Source organism: Pundamilia nyererei, unplaced genomic scaffold (assembly GCF_000239375.1).
Source record: "Pundamilia nyererei isolate P.nyererei 1_Seehausen unplaced genomic scaffold, PunNye1.0 scaffold00135, whole genome shotgun sequence".
NCBI classification, from domain to species: Eukaryota; Metazoa; Chordata; class Actinopteri; order Cichliformes; family Cichlidae; genus Pundamilia; species Pundamilia nyererei.
In genome coordinates, this window is record NW_005187536.1 from 1,407,902 (window position 1) to 1,425,546 (window position 17,645).

Below are 17,645 nucleotides of genomic sequence, written 5' to 3' on the forward strand. Positions count from 1 at the left end.
GGGGGGGGGCGGCTTTGACTTTGGGCATTATTGCAGCTGCAGAGAAGAGCTCAAATTGATACCGCTCGGGTCCACCAGCGTCCTCCACCACACTAATGCCTGCTTCAGGGGATTCTTGAGGGGAGAAGTCCTCCATCTATCCTCTGTTGCACAGGTGCCCTGTGATTGTTTCGCTCTCCACTTTCCTCTGGCCCAGCGAAAAATGAACAACTCTTGCCTCACACATCAGTTCCTCTTCTTCAGCCCCTTTTTCACACCTCTTAGCATTTTTTAAAATTCTGCAGTGGGTGGAGGTGGACTCGCAGCTCGGGGCGATTTTACACTTTAACAAACTAGTCACTGGCATCCTGTGAGAGACGGGTAAAATGTTTCATTTACATAGCAAGAAAAGCATGGATAAATACACACAAACACACACAGAGCAACAAAGACGTGAAGCCAAGCCTGCAGTTTGTTTGATGCTAAACCTCAGTGCACCTTTACAAACACCTGCTAGTTTGTCTCTTTGCTCGCTTTAATTCATCTGTGTGAGTTTCTGGACTCTGGTGAAGTAATCCTCATCATCATTGTCTAACTAATCAATCCTCATATTGTTGAGTCAGTCAGCCCATCGTTAGCTTCCACATTTTCTCAGCTTTCACTGTCTCTGCCTAACAGCATCCACGGGTGCTGAACAGGATTCCCCATCGCTCTCTTTTTTAACCCTACAGTTTCCCGTGCACTGACCTCGTCTGGCACTCGTAAAGAAACTGAAACCAAAGCGTAAGGCTTTACAGAGCTGACGAGGCCAGACTGACGTCGGTGAAACAAAAAGGATGAAAAGAAAAAAGATAGTGACGTTTTTATCAGCTGTTCAGAGAACGAAAAAAAGGAAAATAGCTGTATGTGTCCCTGAGGTCTGTCAGCCCACCGGGAAACTGCCTGCTGTGCCAGATGGCCCATTGAGCCTCTAAGCTTTAAACGTGTTTTATGGCACTTTGCACAGGGATTCAAAAAGCATTAAAACAACTGAATTCTAGTTTGTTATGTGACTGACGTGAACGCACTGATAAAGCTGGACCTCCCACTGCCTTCAAGACCACAGAGTGACGTGAACCACTCAGAGATTTTGGTCCATGTTAAGATGACAGCGTCACCAGGCTGTTGCACATGCTCAGTGTGAATGACCCGTCCCACGGCAGCAACAACACGTGTTCACGCCGTCGTCGACTAATAAAAACCATGAAAATGTTCTGGAAATCCAAAATGTTGATTCTGGTCATCTGGATGTTCTCAGTGGGAGAAACGTTTCATCATCATTTGTACAATGACAGAAACCAGCACTGAGGGAACAATGGGCTGGGAGGTCAGTTCATTGATCATTAATATGCAAACTGTCATGATAATTGATCAAAGATTATTGATCAGTGTCCATGAGTACCATTCACCGAGTTGGGGCACGGCTGCAATCACAGCATTGTAAGATGGAGATACAAGAGATTCAAGACCCAATCAGGATTCATGAAGTCGTGTAGAGACGCAGGACAAGTTTGGAAGGGATCCAGTCAGAAGTAATCTCCTTGTGCAGCGAGGTTAGGCGCACAGTTTGACCCGCCACCAATAAACGGGGTGGAGCCCACGATCCCTGTTTGTCATGGAAACCCAAAAAACGTCGAGGGTTGGAGCAGAAGAGCAGACACAAGGACACGCTTCATATGACGTGTCAATGGAAATAAGACGCTTTGTAAACTGTGTGCAGCAACTTTCTCTGGTTTAGTTTAGATTTAGTCGATCAGACTGGGAGGAGCCTCTCTCCTGGACCAACGAGGCATCAACGAGGCATCATCCAGAGGACCACGGCTTCCAGATCCTTCTCTGTTGTTTGTCATTAACTCAGGGACACTTTTTACAAGACTGTGTTTGAGTCCATGCACTGTCAGCTCAGAGGTCATAAGGGGACAAAGCTGATTGACAGCTGTGTTTGCAGCAACGCAGAAGAAATGAGGTAAAATGCAAAAAAACCCAAAAAAGAAATGAAGTTAGTCTGAATTCAGGTTCAAGTGCATTGAACTATAAACTGTGAGACATGCGTCCAGCTCGCGGCTGGATGTTTTTCAAAGAGTGTAATTGCACATATGTATTATTCATAGCCGATCGTATTTCCAGGAGAAAAAAAAAATCATGTGACAGTGAGTAGTGCTTTTGCCCAAGGGAAGGATTGATCTCATTGTCCCGGTGCGTCCCAGCCTGTTCTGAAAAACCTCCACAGCTCTCACTTTATCACTTTAACATCGTTGGTAATTACCAGAAACCTGAAACGCAGGTCGGAACCTGGAAAAAATCCACAAACCACGAGTGTGAGTCTTGGGACAGAGCCAGATATCCCATTTAATATCAGCACCGATGTCTTTGGATGTTCAGTTTCCTATTACTATCACTTATTTTGTCCAACATTTTTGCTTTAGTGCTTTGCTTTAGCATCAAGCGGCAGCTAATGGAGGTCAGCCTTGATTTCTGCAGATGGGATTTGAACGTGCTGGAACAGCAAAGCCTTCTGCCGTATGTCTTTTTAAAGTCTCTGAAACAAACACAACTTTATTTTCATGACAGGAACTTGCTTTTTAATTCAATTCAATTCAATTCAATTTTATTTATATAGCACCAAATCGTCTCAAGACGCTTCATAGATACAGAGAAAAACCCAACAATCATATGACCCCCTATGAGCAGCACTTTGGTGACAGTGGGAAGGAAAAACTCCCTTTTAACAGGGAGAAACCTCCAGCAGAACCAGGCTCAGGGAGGGGCGGGGCCATCTGCTGTGATTGGTTGGGGTGAGAGAAGGAAGACAGGATAAAGACATGCTGTGGAAGAGAGACAGAGGTTAATAACAGATATGATTCAGTGCAGAGAGGTCTGTTAATACATAGTGAGTGAGAAAGGTGACTGGAAAGGAAAAACTCAATGCATCATGGGAATCCCCGGCAGCCTACGTCTATTGCAGCATAACTAAGGGAGGATTCAGGGTCACCTGGTCCAGCCCTAACTATATGCTTTAGCAAAAAGGAAAGTTTGAAGCCTAATCTTAAAAGTAGAGATAGTGTCTGTCTCCTGAATCCAAACTGGAAGCTGGTTCCACAGAAGAGGGGCCTGAAAACTGAAGGCTCTGCCTCCCATTCTACTTTTAAATACTCTAGGAACAACAAGTAGGCCTGCAGAGCGAGAGGGAAGTGCTCTAATAGGGTGATATGGTACTACAAGGTCATTGAGATAAGATGGGGCCTGATTATTTAAGACCTTGTATGTGAGGAGCAGGATTTTGAATTCTGGATTTAACAGGAAGCCAAAACAGGAGAAATCTGCTCTCTTTCTAGTCCCTGTCAGGACTCTTGCTGCAGCATTTTGGATTAGCTGAAGGCTTTTCAGTGAGTTTTTTGGACGTCCTGATAATAATGAATTACAGTCGTCCAGCCTGGAAGTAATAAATGCATGAACTAGTTTTTAGAAGAAATCCATCCATCAGCCCATTCTGTTGTTTAGATCATTTCAACATACTTTGGTCAAAGTCCTCATTAGGGATGGGTATCGTTACTATCATTGCAAAGGTAAAATGATTGGCTAGAATCCAAAGTGTCTGACATCTCAGGAAAAAAAGCACCGAAATGTGCGCTGCTTTTCGGTCTGGTTACAACCATTTATGTTAGTCCTCACTGAGATCACGTACCATGGTCCCTAGATATGCAGGTACATTTCCAAACTGTCAGGCTCTTCTGGTGCCACATTAAACACTGTCACAGTCAAAGCCGAGTATTCATTTCTAATAGCATCTAAGAGCTTTTGAATTGTATTCCTGGAAGACTGCCTCTGGTTTGTGGCTTCTGGTTGAATATTTAATGAAAAATAATCTATTAATGCTGATGGCAGAATGACACTACCTACTCATTCTAATATTTAAGGGTAAGGTACTACAAGCAAACCATCCTGACACAAATCTCATCCTCCAACTCTGAATTTTAGACACATTGCTAAATGTGACGTAGCTCCTCTTGGATGCTCCGCTCTCATTATTTTAAGAGACACTTCAACAAAATGTGCCCAGACGTCTTCTCTCCGGTGGCTGTGCTGTTAAACTCTAACATCAGGGTCTAAGACAGTCACCGGTTCACGTCATATACGAGAAAACGGCTGCGTGTCTGGATAAAAATGACTTTTATTCAAATATATGAGCAAGAAGGGAAAACTAGTGAAGCCGTATTACTGAGCTCTGGTTCTTGTCTGTGGAAAAGAAACTGATCCATGTTTCCAGTTTCATGTACAAACATCTGTTGTTTGTTTTTCTGTGAAGCTTCAATATATCTGATATTTTTAAAAACAAGCATCAGGGAGAAACTGTTTGGGAAGTTCATTCTTCTTCTTCATCTGTTCCCGCTGGTGCAGGGTCCGCTCTTCGGCAAAGGTTTCGCCATCTGGTTCTGTCCAAGGCGTCCTCAGGTGATGCATTGACGGTCTTAATGTCCTCCTTAATTTTGTCCATCCACCGTTTCTTCCGTCTGCCTCGAGGCCGGCGTCCTTCTGGGTCGATCATCATAGCCGTTTTTGTTCTCATCGCTTCGAATCACGTGTCCATACCACCTCAGGCGAGACTCGAGCATCTTTTCCTTAATTGGAGCTACAACTAGTCGCTTCCGTATGTTTGGGAAGTTCATCTTACCCTAAAAAACATGTTTTTTTAAAGTGGCAGTATCAAAAGATCAATGCTGTATTTATGGTTCTGTAGATTTACAAAACCAGGAGGCCAAAATAACAAGACCCAACCTGACCTGTTTAAAACTAACACAGGAGCTCAGTGACACCAACAGCACACCTTACCCCTGCTTCCTCCCAGACACAGCTCAAGCTACTACTGACCAGGCTGATTGGGGTGAAAGGGAAGGAAGAGGCCTTCTACAGGTGGAGGACATCTTGGCTCCTTATACAGAGTGTGGTCCTCAGGTAGGAGCCAATCATCTGCAGGCAGTACTCTTCCTACACCAATCCACGTCCACGGGCCAATTAGCATGTTTTCTCCCCATGCAATACATCATCATGACAGGAAACAGTTACACAAATTAAAACAAATGTGAAACCAGTCGTAACATGACTGCACACACGTATATACATATAGATTTAAATTCATGCAAACTTCTCTTTATTCAGGTTAACTGGGCAAACCATCAAAACACCAAAATAAGCACTCAAAACAAAAAATCTGATCAACATTCAAACACGGATGATAACAGGGAGCAGGCATGTTTATACAACTGTGCTGTAGCATCAGCGTGAACTCGTTAACTGTCCTAAAGTTAGAAGGCCTTCATTAAAGCCTCGGGCTGGTGTCACTCTTGTCTTATTGATAAAAATCCCCTGCAGGGAACAGTGACAGGAACAAAAAGCTCGCCCTGTGAAGCGCTGTCTGTACGGGCGAGACGAGCTTTATCGATTTGTATTTCACTATTCAGATCACAGCTGAGATGTGAATCCTGCACCGGCCTCTTTGCTCGGCTCTGCAGGCACAGGGACACATTCAAAGCCTCCGAGCACATTCGTTTATGCATCAGTGGATCCATTTTATATACAAGCACTTCCTGTTACCTGCAGAGACGCCGTCGTTTGAAGGAACGCAGTTTGATTGGTTAGAACGACAGAACATTAAATGACAACATAGTTAAAAACTGATTTTTACTGTAGCGATATTAAAAATTCATCCCTTCTCTTCACATTGTATTTTTCCATAATTGCACAATGACAGTAAAGGGCTTTTCTATTCTTCTGTTCTATTGGAGATGCTGAAGCAGTTCAGTATTATTAACTCCAACATTCAGAAGCTCATTTATATCCTCTTTGCAAAGCACAGCCAAAAACATCTAAAGCAATCAAATGCAGCTCAACATGACAGCTGCAGTTCATGCACTTCTGCTTTTTCCTCACACAGTGACATGAAGGAGGAGCCAAAGTTCATAATGTCTGATTTATTGCTCCACACGGTTTCAGCTGATAATGATGATCTTCACTCTCACTTCATTTAGAGGATGAAGATGAGAGGGAGGAGGTGTCTCATCTTCATCCCACCCCTGCAAGATTAAACGACGTCGTATCCCAGTGCAGCCAGCTTCTCTGGGGAGACATCTAAGTGGAAACAGCTCATTCCCCTGAGTGGGTGGGTGGTATGAAGCTCACCTTTGGATAAGCTATCACGAGGTGGCTCTGCTCTCAATCAGTCTGTATCTATCCCTCTCAGGAAGCTCCTCAGTGAGAGCAGGCAGCATCAATACTGTTTTCACCCCACGCAGCTCTGAGTGAAGGCCCATTCTCCCCGAAATCAGCTGAGAATTCCTCAGAAAGTGGAAATTGAAACTCTTCAAATAAGTAAAAAAGCTCCAAATGTTTCGATTCTCTCAGGATTGGATTTTGTCCTTAACGCCTTTAAATGTAGACGAGCAAAGTTTCCATCAGTAATCTGCATAGACTGATCCATACAGTTAAACCTTGTGCTAAATCACTTAGCATCATTCTGTTTACATCAGCTGGCAAAACTGAGCGTTTCCCCTTTGACGCGGGTTAGCCGAAGCTCACGAGTCTTATGTGGAAACGAAGATGTTTCTTTCTTCTTTGTGTGGAGAGCAGAGTTTGGTGCCAACTCAATTAACTATGCAAATAGGAAAACAACAACTTCCACATAAATTAGAAAAATTAATGCTATTTACACAAACAAAACTAATTATTGTATCAGCCAAGCACTTTGTCTGCTGCGGCTCTGGCACATGAGCACATCTCAAAGGCATTCTCCTCACCATTCTTTGGTTCAGCAGTTAGCAGAAGCATCGAGTGTTTTGTGCATGTGTACTCTTGTGTGTGTGCACGCAGGGACAGCCTGTTTTTACTTCTATGGTCCAGGAGTCAGTGCTCACACCACCTGTCACTGGAGGCCTCACGCACCCATCAAACACCACTTCCTGCTGTGCATTCGAAACGTTCTCCATCCCCAGAAGGGATTTGATTAGAAAGCCACTGTCCACATCAACCGTTTACGATCTTTCCTAACAAATTAAACTGAAATGAAATTAGTTTTCACAGCACAGAAGAGACTGGATAAATCCACTGTACTAGTGAAGATTAATTTCCACAGTTGCTGATTTTTAAAAAAATAAATAAATAAAAACACAGCTTACAAAAGCGTATATTTATTCCCTGTACTGTGAGGCGATGCCAGGTGGCTGGTTTTACTGCGATAGTGGTGTCACACGAAACTACCATTTAAACGTGAAGCTAGACTTCTCTTCTTCCCCACACGGCCACGAAAACTAAAGAATATATTCATCACTGGTAGAATTAATGCGAGGTACACCGCACCGAGGCAAAGGGAGAGGGATAACCTCGGGACAGCAAAGCTGTGCATAAATCCTCATTTAAGCACAAACTGCATGAGGTCCGTGTGGCGAGGTGTTTTACAGATCGTACGTATTTGAATTAATCTACTGTGCAATAAAAAGAAGCGATCTGTCATTATAATGCACCCGCAAAAATGTAATCTTGGCTGGAAGTGGGTGAAATTCAGTTTCCTCTATAGTTTCCTGCAGCTATAAATTGATCATATAATGACAAATCGTTCTCAAAGTCCTTGAAAGCTCCTATCCTCGTGACAGATCTGAAATAAGCTACGAGCATTTGCGTGTGCACGTCTATACCGTTAATTACGCCGCTGTAACAGACAGTCACGCCATTCTGATCCAGAAGTAAACAGATGTCGTACAAAGGACACTTTAGGGGAACTGGAGGTGTTGTACATTTGCCATTACCTGTAACGGCGCTGCATCTCAGCGTTTGTCTCATTGACTTTGAAGCACGGCGCCCTCAGCTAATGTAATGTGGACGGGAATGGAAGCACCGGCCCATTAAAGTGTAAGTACAAGCAGAATCTGACAGATGCTGTTTGAATGATCCACAACAAACTGTGTCACACAGCTGTCTCGCTGAACACAGCTTTTAATATAAATGTGGGTTCATGGTGGGAACACTGGGACACAAAAACTCATCTCTGTACAGAAAGACTAAAACTGACTAAAACTGTAACTGGAGCACAATCGATGCTTTTCTGCACTCGGGGGTTGTGACGTCCCAGTGAGTTATTCTGGTCTCTTTTAACTGAGGACCTGCAGTCAGGCCCACTTTACAGATATGTGCAGGTTGCAGGGAAAGTGATGCTAGCTGCTAAATTTCATAAGAACTTGTAACTTCTCATTATCATCCTCTGACCATAGATGATACTGAAAGTCTTCTACCTGGAGGGACGACTGTGACACAGGTGCAGGCTGCTCCAGCTAATATTCATCTCTGTGCTGGTGTGGTCACCGCTTACAGGGACGCGCCGCAGCACTGCTCTGCCCTCGTCTTCATTTCATCTTTGCACACCAAAAGGACAAAAGCCCCAAACAAAAATATACACAAATAATGTACAATTAATGACTGATTGTCACAGTTTGGGGAATATCTTTCAAATCCTGCTGACAGACAGAAACAGCGGTTTGCATGAGCGTTTGTTTTCAGGACCTAAAGTTAGCTAAAATAAGCAGCTCTGCAAAGAAAACCTTCATGTTTTGCAGCTTTTTGGTTCCTTTTAAATGCAGCTTGGGACTCTAAACATTCGTCGTACTGAGAATAAGAACTTTGCTTCATGTCAGTTTCATATAGAAAGTGACGCCGCGGCGAGCGTGGGAGGGCTGTGCGTGAATTCTGAGCAGGCAATTTTTTCCTTTGTTTGTTTTATGTTTGGATACAGAGCAAAGAGAATTACCTGCTCACTGTTTGTTTTTACCCTGACAAAGAGACATTTTATCGAGGGATAAATGATGTTTGCAGCCTCGTTCAAGAGATAAGAATGAAGCCGAAGACAACGCTCTAAACTTCCAGTACATCTATATGATGTGTGTGTGTAACATCTGCTGTATTATACCAAATGGCACAAAAGCATAAAGGCTGGATGCTCTTCATGGATCAAAAATGAAGTGCCTGTGCAGTCCACAGCTTTTATACAGTCCTGTGAAAAGAAAGTATGCTCTCTTTCAGTTCAAGGTTTTCCGCATCAAGACATAATGAAAACCCACACCTTTCTCTACTGTAGAATAACTCTCATTAAATTGCTGCTTCAAGCTACGAGAAACGAAATGGGTCGTTTTTTTAAATCAAAGGAGGAAATAATAGCTGTCATTTAGAGGCTGTAGCTGCTTCTTAAAAGGAAGCAGATTTTTTCTCGTTTCTGCAGAATAGAAAGTATCTGTGCTAACAAAAGAAATTATTCCACGTGCTGACCAGTTTTGTGCTGTCAGCGCACATCAAAAACATCCACACTGCTCTGTCCTCTGCAGAGAGACGAGAATCAATTCAACTTCATTTACTCATAACGCTAACGCTATATTTAACGTTCTGCTGCCTCAGTTCAAACTGAAGGGAATAAAAAATGATAGTGGCTCCGATTTTTTTATCGTTTCACTGATTTTTATTTAAAGGTCACTAGAACGTGCAGAACGTGACTCACTGCCTACTGATATACAGGGGGTGCACATCAAGGACCACTGTCAGGCCCACAGTGTGTGCACATATGACTGACTGTGAGCTGAAGGGTTGAGGAGAGGCCTGCGACACTGCCGCACACACACGCTCAGAACAAAGGATCTAACAGTGACTGGATCATTTACATTTTAATGTTGGAAACTACTGCACGCTCCAGTGTGAACAGACTGGTGCAGGTACAGATCAATATGCACGTTTGATTCTTAACCAACAGAATCTGGTGACAAACAAACAAAAGCAGAGTTAGAGACTCTTTCTACGGATCGATTGTAAGAAGAAACGAACGCGTCCAGCTGTCGAACTCTGAGTGACATTTAGAGCAAAGTCATTAAACAAAACTGGGTAAAAAGCCACTTTAATACCATTTTGGGATACTAGTGAAACATAATCTTCTGAGCTGTCTTTGAGAATTTTAAATTATATCAAAAGTGTCATGATACAACTGCACTGGCAGTTTAAGCTTGTTTATCCATCTTTCCTGCATCTCTTTATCAGGACAGACAGTCAGTCGGACCCACTGGGCCAGCTTCACTGAGTCTCTGCCTGAAGGCTGGATATGCAACTTCTGAATATACTTCATGCAGACTTGATGGGTTCATTTGAATTTATTTACTATGAAAGCTAAATTAATCAGTTATGCGCTACTAAAAACAAGAGAAAGAGTTTCCCTGCAGCAGAGGACCAGCAGGTCTGTAATCTCTGCAATATTACCTGTAGTACAACATTACAACAGCTCAGTTTCCAGAACTCGAATAAACGTAATAAGCACTTTCAAAGGACCAGCACAGGCAGCGTGTTTGTATATTGTGTTTGTATATTTCCCACAGTGCTTTATTATAGCAAAGATACGTTAATGGGACTAAATGTTCGTTGTATCTGTGATGCTATTCGCTCTGAATATGAAATGACATCTGGTAAACAGCAGCCAGCTCACATTATTTGACAATGATTAAATTTACTGTTGCATACCAACTTTATGGAAACTGTGCCACAGGATCCCCGGAGTCATCGCGGCTGGTTTGTTAGCAGCAAATCTATTCGCTCTCGTTTGCTGTTACGTGTGCTTATAGTGTGCGCAATGGACCATGTGAACACTGCTAGTCGTAGGAATATATTAGTGAGATCATTCTTGGCCTCTTGTTGCACTATGGTGCCTCCAGTTTTATCCATTGCATATGCATAAGGACACACGTGCACATGTTTATGCACACCGGCGATGCAGTACACAGAGCTGGCATCGGGTGTCACGTAATCTGTCTTATCTGCAGGTGGCGATGCTAAAATACCGTCACAGATCTGTCTAACAGAGACTGCAGGCTTATAAGCATGCACACTCCGTTAGTGTTTCATGAGCAGGGAAATGCACTCGGTATATTTGATAGTTTAATAACATACATGATACATTCTGGTAGCCTTAAACTTTAAAACAGTTCAGTATTCTCTAATGAATATTTTTCCATCCAGCAAAAGGGTTTCGCATCATCGATCATTGTGACGTTACACCTGACAGCTGACCTGCGAGTGTTTTCAGAGCACAGCTAACTTCTCAATGAAACATGAAAAATAAGATAACCATGTGAAATGATACGCTGTAGCACCACAGAGTCCTTTACCTGGTGCAGGTTTCAGATCCAGCTTGTTTGACTGGTTTGAGGAGCTGGGCCGGGGCTGCTACCTGCACCATAACACAGAACTCCAAAACAGCAAAAATAGAAATATGTGTAATTAGTGAACTCTGTGAGAGGACAGCGTGTGTCATAGCTTCTACAAAGCCTCAGTCTACAAAATGAATAAGACCCCAGTGTGCTCTGCAGAGTGCTTTAGGAAGAGACGGAGAACAAACGTGAGAGGGTGAGATGCTGAGACAAACTGAAGCATGCTTGGCCTGGATCGTTACGCACAGTGTGAGCAGCTAATCGTGCTCAGGCATGGTACAAGGCCACCGTGCCTACTGTGAGAAAGTTTAGGACAGATCCAAAGAGGAAACCAAGCCTCAGCCTCAGGAGGTTTGAAAGAAAGCAGGCAGTTAGTGCACATGTGGGTAGCATGTCATTATATGGTTCTTGAGAGAATTTATTTACCTGCAGCTGAAGATGCAGTCATAAGAAAAGAAAGTTTTTATAAGATGTCTTAGCATCATCATCAATATGTGTGAACACCAGAAGTTTGTCAGGAAGAACGTCGTCTCCTCTCCAAAAACAACATGGCAGCACATTTGAGATTTGCAAAGTTGCATCTGAAGCAAAGTGAAAACGTCTGGAACAATGTCCTCTGAGACAACAAGACCAACGGGGAGACTGTTGGGAATAATGCAGAGAGCCACGTTTGACGAACAGCAAACAGCGTATCAGCACAAACGATCGGCCGGGGGTGGAGGGCCGATGTAGCCACAGAACCCGGGCAGCGTGCAGTCGTTGAGTCGACCGTGGACTCGTCTGCACACCAAGGAATTTTAGAGTCAAATGTGAGGCCCGCAGCTAAAGCCTGAACTCGTTCAACCAACAGGACAAAGATCCCAAACACAGAACGGCTGGAAAAGAAGAGCATCACCTGCAGTGGTCCAAAGTCTCATCCTGAGACGCTGTGCTGAGACCTTCAGTGAACTGAAGAGGACACAAACTCCTCCACAACAACGTGAGAGAGTGACAAATAAAGAGTTATGGCTGCTAAATGTGCTTCTACCAGCTCCTGAATCGTGTGCAGAAGTGAGTTTGAGAAGCCTGAGACATCCATGTTAGTGCTCTTCGTGTTAGCATCATTTGTCTTTAATTTTAACCGCCCTCTGTTGTTTTTACCGACAAACTGAAAGTTCTCAGTCATTAACAACATGCACAACGAAGGCCAAAATCAATTCAGGACTCCTCTTGAGATGTAATCCCTTCTTTTCCTAAGCTCTAATCGATGTAACAAGCACACACTTCCATCCGGTCCAAGTTAAGCCTGCATCCATAACACTGTCTGCACTGCTGCTCTAACAAGTTTAAAGCAGCGCTGCTCTGTGGCGTGTTGGCACTCTGGACCTCTCAGTGAGGACGACGCACCACTGAGACCGTTTTTAAAGTAATGAGACCAACAAAGCAGGACGAGTGTGCATGACAGGATGTATAACAGTCACATGTATGCGCAGCTCCGTAATATTTGTATTCCAGCAAAATAAAAAATGCAGATTAAAGTCACCTGAAAGAAAGTGCTTAACAGCAAATGCTGCTCACATGTGCACAGCGGTGAGCAGACATACAAACAGGAGAAAAACGGACAGGACCAGAGATGGGCAAGTTACTGTAATCCCATTACTTTTTGCAAGTAACGAGTAAAGTAAGGGATTACTATTGCAAAAACGGTAATTAGATTACCGTTACTTTCCCGTAGGAACGCTGCGTTACTGCGTTACTAAAACCGTGATTTTTTTTGCGAGCGTCTCATGACAGTGACGTAAGCGAGTGCGACGTTCGTGACAACAGCTGTGTGCAGATCAACAATGGATCACATATCGAGTGCAGAGAGAGTATGAGCGTGCAGCGTTTAAAGCGTGGAAGTACTGACCTTACTTTGAGTTTGATTCCATAAAAAGTGACAAAAACATTAGTGTCCGCTGTGCGTGGGAAGAAAACTTCTTTTTACAGCGAAAAAACCCCTAAACTTCCAACAAGCACCGAGTAGCTACGACGTAATGGGAAACTCACAGAGAAACTCGCGGATTCTTCCACTGACCGCGGCACACCTGCACCAGGGTAACCCTCCGCCTGCCCCACTCCTGCTTTACAGGTGAAAATAGAGCAACAGGACCGCTGAGTCTTTGACTTTATTTATTTTCTGCTGTGTTTTACTTGCATCTATTTGAAAGACTGAGTGTAAACACAAAAAATATTTTATTTTATGAGCTGGAATGTGCAGAAAATAGGTTTAAATGTTAAACAAATTTCTTCCAGTCAGAGAATGTTGCAGATAATTAAATGTTTGCTTGATGCGTAAAGTTAAAAGATTAAAACTAATAAAACAAGTTTTAAAAATAGACGTTTCCATTTGATTACATTTTGTATGATGGATTATGCAGAAAAAGTAGAATTGGGCTGAAAGATCTATTACTTTATTACCTATTTAGGGGATAAATCATGTTTTAAAAAGTAAGTAACTAATTACTTTTGAAAATAAGTAATCAGTAAAGTAACGGGATTACTTTTTGGGGAAGCAATCAGTAATTAGTTACTGATTACTTTTTTCAGGTAACTTGACCAACACTGGAGCGGACCAGGCCAGGTAACCACAGAGAGCCTAGCACACACCTTTCTTCTTTCTGCTCTTTCGCGGTGGCGAGCAGGCGGCATGCAAACAGTCACTGTGATACAAAGTGACTGAAAAAATGGACTGGCCTCACTCGGTCCTCCAAAGACACAAAGACGTCCTGTTTTTGTGCTTCTTCCCATAAATGTAAGCAGCACTAATAATTCAGTGCTGTGTGTTTATATATGCCACAGTTTTCCATGTAAATGAAATGTATGAAAGCGGCGTCCCCAGTGTGCGCCTGCAGACTGCGGCACTGCTGAAGGTGCTGTGAATTTCTCTGGCAAACCTCGGTGATTGGCAGCGGATGGATGGCTGCAGCCTGAGGCGGTCCGGTGTTGCTGGATATCAATCACTGCTGATAAATAGCCCTCTCTGCTGAAAACAAATGTCCCCCCCTTTTCCACTGATTTAGATGAATCAGCCAAAGGACATCAACATCCAATTGGTCTGCTGGCGCTCTACTCATCAAAGTACATCTGTTCGCTGTCTTTTAGTGGCAAAACAAATATCCTCTAAAACATTTCCCAACTATGGAAACGCCTCCGTCGTTTTTTTACATGTGCGGGAAAGACGGCGTATTAATTTCTCCCATAGCTCATCCCTGCTCAGCCTCACCCTGCCCTCTCACCATCACTCACACACTGGGGCTCTTCTTCACTTGTGGTAGAAAGGCTGTCAGGGTGAAATCTAAATAGGTAATTATCTGACTTGTGTGAAGCGGCGGCAGAGAGAGAGCGAGAGGCAGCCTGCAGGTCCTCGTGACCAGCCTAAAATCAAGCCCACTTCTCAGCACAGGAATATTAATTGCAGTCCCACCTTGTGTCTGCAGCCTTTATTGGATCCCCTTGTTTTCCCAAACAAGACAAAATGAGGGCAGCTTTTTCCCTTCCCTCATTCACCCATTGATTGTTTACTTAACAGGTTAGCATTTGAGAGGGGCTTCATCTCAGGCAGTATTAAATGAGCCCCTGAACTAACAATGAATGCAGATTTTTGCCTCATACGAGTCATTTTCCTGTGTGGCTGTGTGACAGAGAAAGAGAGCGAGGGAGGAGCAGACAGATACTGCTTGTCCTTACTTCTCCTTGGTTCTGACTGCAGAGATGTCTGTTTCTGGTGGCTTACTGCCCCCTGTAGGCCACGCCAGCAACAACAAGCATGAGAATGAGTGTGAAGAGCCTCCGTGCAGATATTATACTACAGTCACCAGCATAGCTCACAATACTCTAACATTAGCTCATGGAGTATTAGGACTAGAGCACATATTTAACATGCATATGTTAGCGATGCTTTGATCTATAGTGAGCTGCATTAACATTATAAGGCACATACATACTGACATACATGAGGCACAACAAACTGCAGTGAATTCATACAGTTTGGACTCACACCGTCCTTATTGATCACATATCATACCTAAGTTCTCTCACAGTTGGCGTCTGGCAGATTTGCCTGAGGTCACACCATCCTGTCTCATTGTGGTCTAGAGCCTCTTGACTGACTCCTAAGAAATGATCATCCTCCCGGCTGCTCTCTGCAGCCTCGCTAAAATGGCCCACAGTGGCTGGCTAGTGCTCCCATACAGACCTAATGGAGGGAGGAGATGACGGGAGATGGATTCCCTCTGTCATTCTCCACTCGAGCATGCCAGACTCTATTTGAGGAGATGAGCCATGTTTGAATCCACATCTCTAATTAGCCACATAGGCCTTTGCCTTGTTCGGAGAGTTATTACACTGCCTAATAGCAGCCGCTGCAGAGCCATGAAAGGAAATAACTAACACTCACAGTTTAGAGATGCCTTTGTCTGAAGGTCCAAAACAAATGGGAGCTCAAAATTGCATTTTGTGAGGATTTGCAAGTATGCAAATAGCATTATAAGGAGGCGCAGTGTGTGCACGTGACTCGGAGTGTCCTGGAACAATGAGAGAAACGCCAAAGAAGTGGGTCTCAGATGATTAAGAGCCGCCTCTTTCCCCAGGCGTCTCCGTCTCTGGAGACACATCATCCTCCTGATAGTTTCTAGGCTGAGCTTCGGCCCTGCGACAGATGACAGAGACGCCCAGCTACTCTGCTTTAGTCTGGTTCAGGAGGGCAGGCCTCTGCATCCAGCTTTATTTATCTTACAAATGACTCTATCTGCAGGCGCTGGTGTTTGACTTCACAGCTGGATGATTAAGAGGGTGTAGAACTGATCCGATCTCCACGCTCTTCCTCTCTGTCATTTTCTTTTTTCACTCAGTGGCACTTAAAATTCACCAAGCCTCCTCCCATTAGTTCCAAAACAGGTATTTTTCTTCACTTGCCAGCTCTCGTTGAACGTGCCGCTAATCACATTTGATCAAGTCTTCGTTTCAGGTCCTATTCTATTAAAAGATACCTCTGTGTAATCAAGAAACCTCTGTGTGCTTCTGTCTCTCATTTATTTTTTCTTGAACAGACAAGAACATGATCCTTCATTTCCTAATTAACCAGCGCAGAGGTTTGTGGAGGCGAGAAATAAAACGAAGCGTGGATCCTCCTCTGAGTAGAGGTAATTAGCATCTTTTCCTTGGTGGCACGTAACTTTGCAGGTTGCCTAAATAGTTGTTTCTCGTTGTTGTCCTGGTGTCCTGTTTGTTTCCCTTCCCCTCTGTGTCCTATGCAGACTGACCTATATGGGAAAGAAATGTCAAGCGTAAGGCCGGGAGCAGATGAGAGAGGAAAGACAAAAGAAGACCAAAGCTCGTGCTCAGATCCACTCATGCAGGAAATAGAAAGAAAGAATAAGATCCACTCTTTCTCTCTACGCGCCCCTGGAGAGGTCATCTCGCAGCCGAGCGGCGAAAGCGGTCAGCTGTGTGGAAGGTGCCGCGTCCCGCCTCTGATTGTTAACAAGATCAAAGCCTAATTAAAACCTGAGAGAATATTTATAGCCGTGCATGTACCGTGGCAGGGCGTGATTAACGAATTCCAGCAGTCGCCTTTGTTACTGATGTAGAGGCCTGACAGGACGAACAGGTGAGACCGGAGTCACATTTTCTTTGTTCCTGATTGGCTCTGCTATTCCATCACAACCTCCACTTTTAGGCTGCAACTCACATTTCAGAATAATGAAACGTAGATCATAGTCACTGGGACTTTGATATTTACAGTCTGTGCTTTGATTAGTGAAGGAGTTAGGAGGAGGTTGGGTAGTAACTAATTACATTTACTCAGTTACATTTACTTGAGTAATCTTTTGGGAAAAAAATACTTTCAGGAGTAGTTTTATTAGATTACTAGACACTTTTTAACCAAAGATGGAGACACAGACACAAACCTACAGTTTATGTCAAAGTGACACTTTAATGTTTTTCTATCTCCTGACCCTGTTGGAAAAGTAAAGACCATGAACTTTACTCTCTTCTAACATTACCCATCTATCTATCTAGCGATACACAGCAGAACCCCGACGTGCGAAATTAATTCGTTTCCGAGGGTCTTTCGGAAGTCGAAAATTTTCGTAAGTCGAAGCACCCATCGCGCCTTTTGAGTGAACGATAGGCTACAGGCTAATTGCTAACTGCAACAACAGTACGTCGTTCAAGTGGAACAGCGAAGCGCAAGTACGAAAGCCAACGGGTTGTCACATGATTTGCAAGGCACTGTGGGCTCAGCCAATCAGAGCCAGCGGATTTTGTAACACGGGCATTTTGCTGTAACACGGGCAGAAATATTGCCGTTAAGTGCCTTCATAACTTGAATTTTTCGTTATGGGATATTCGTAAGTCGGGTTCCACTGTATATATATATAT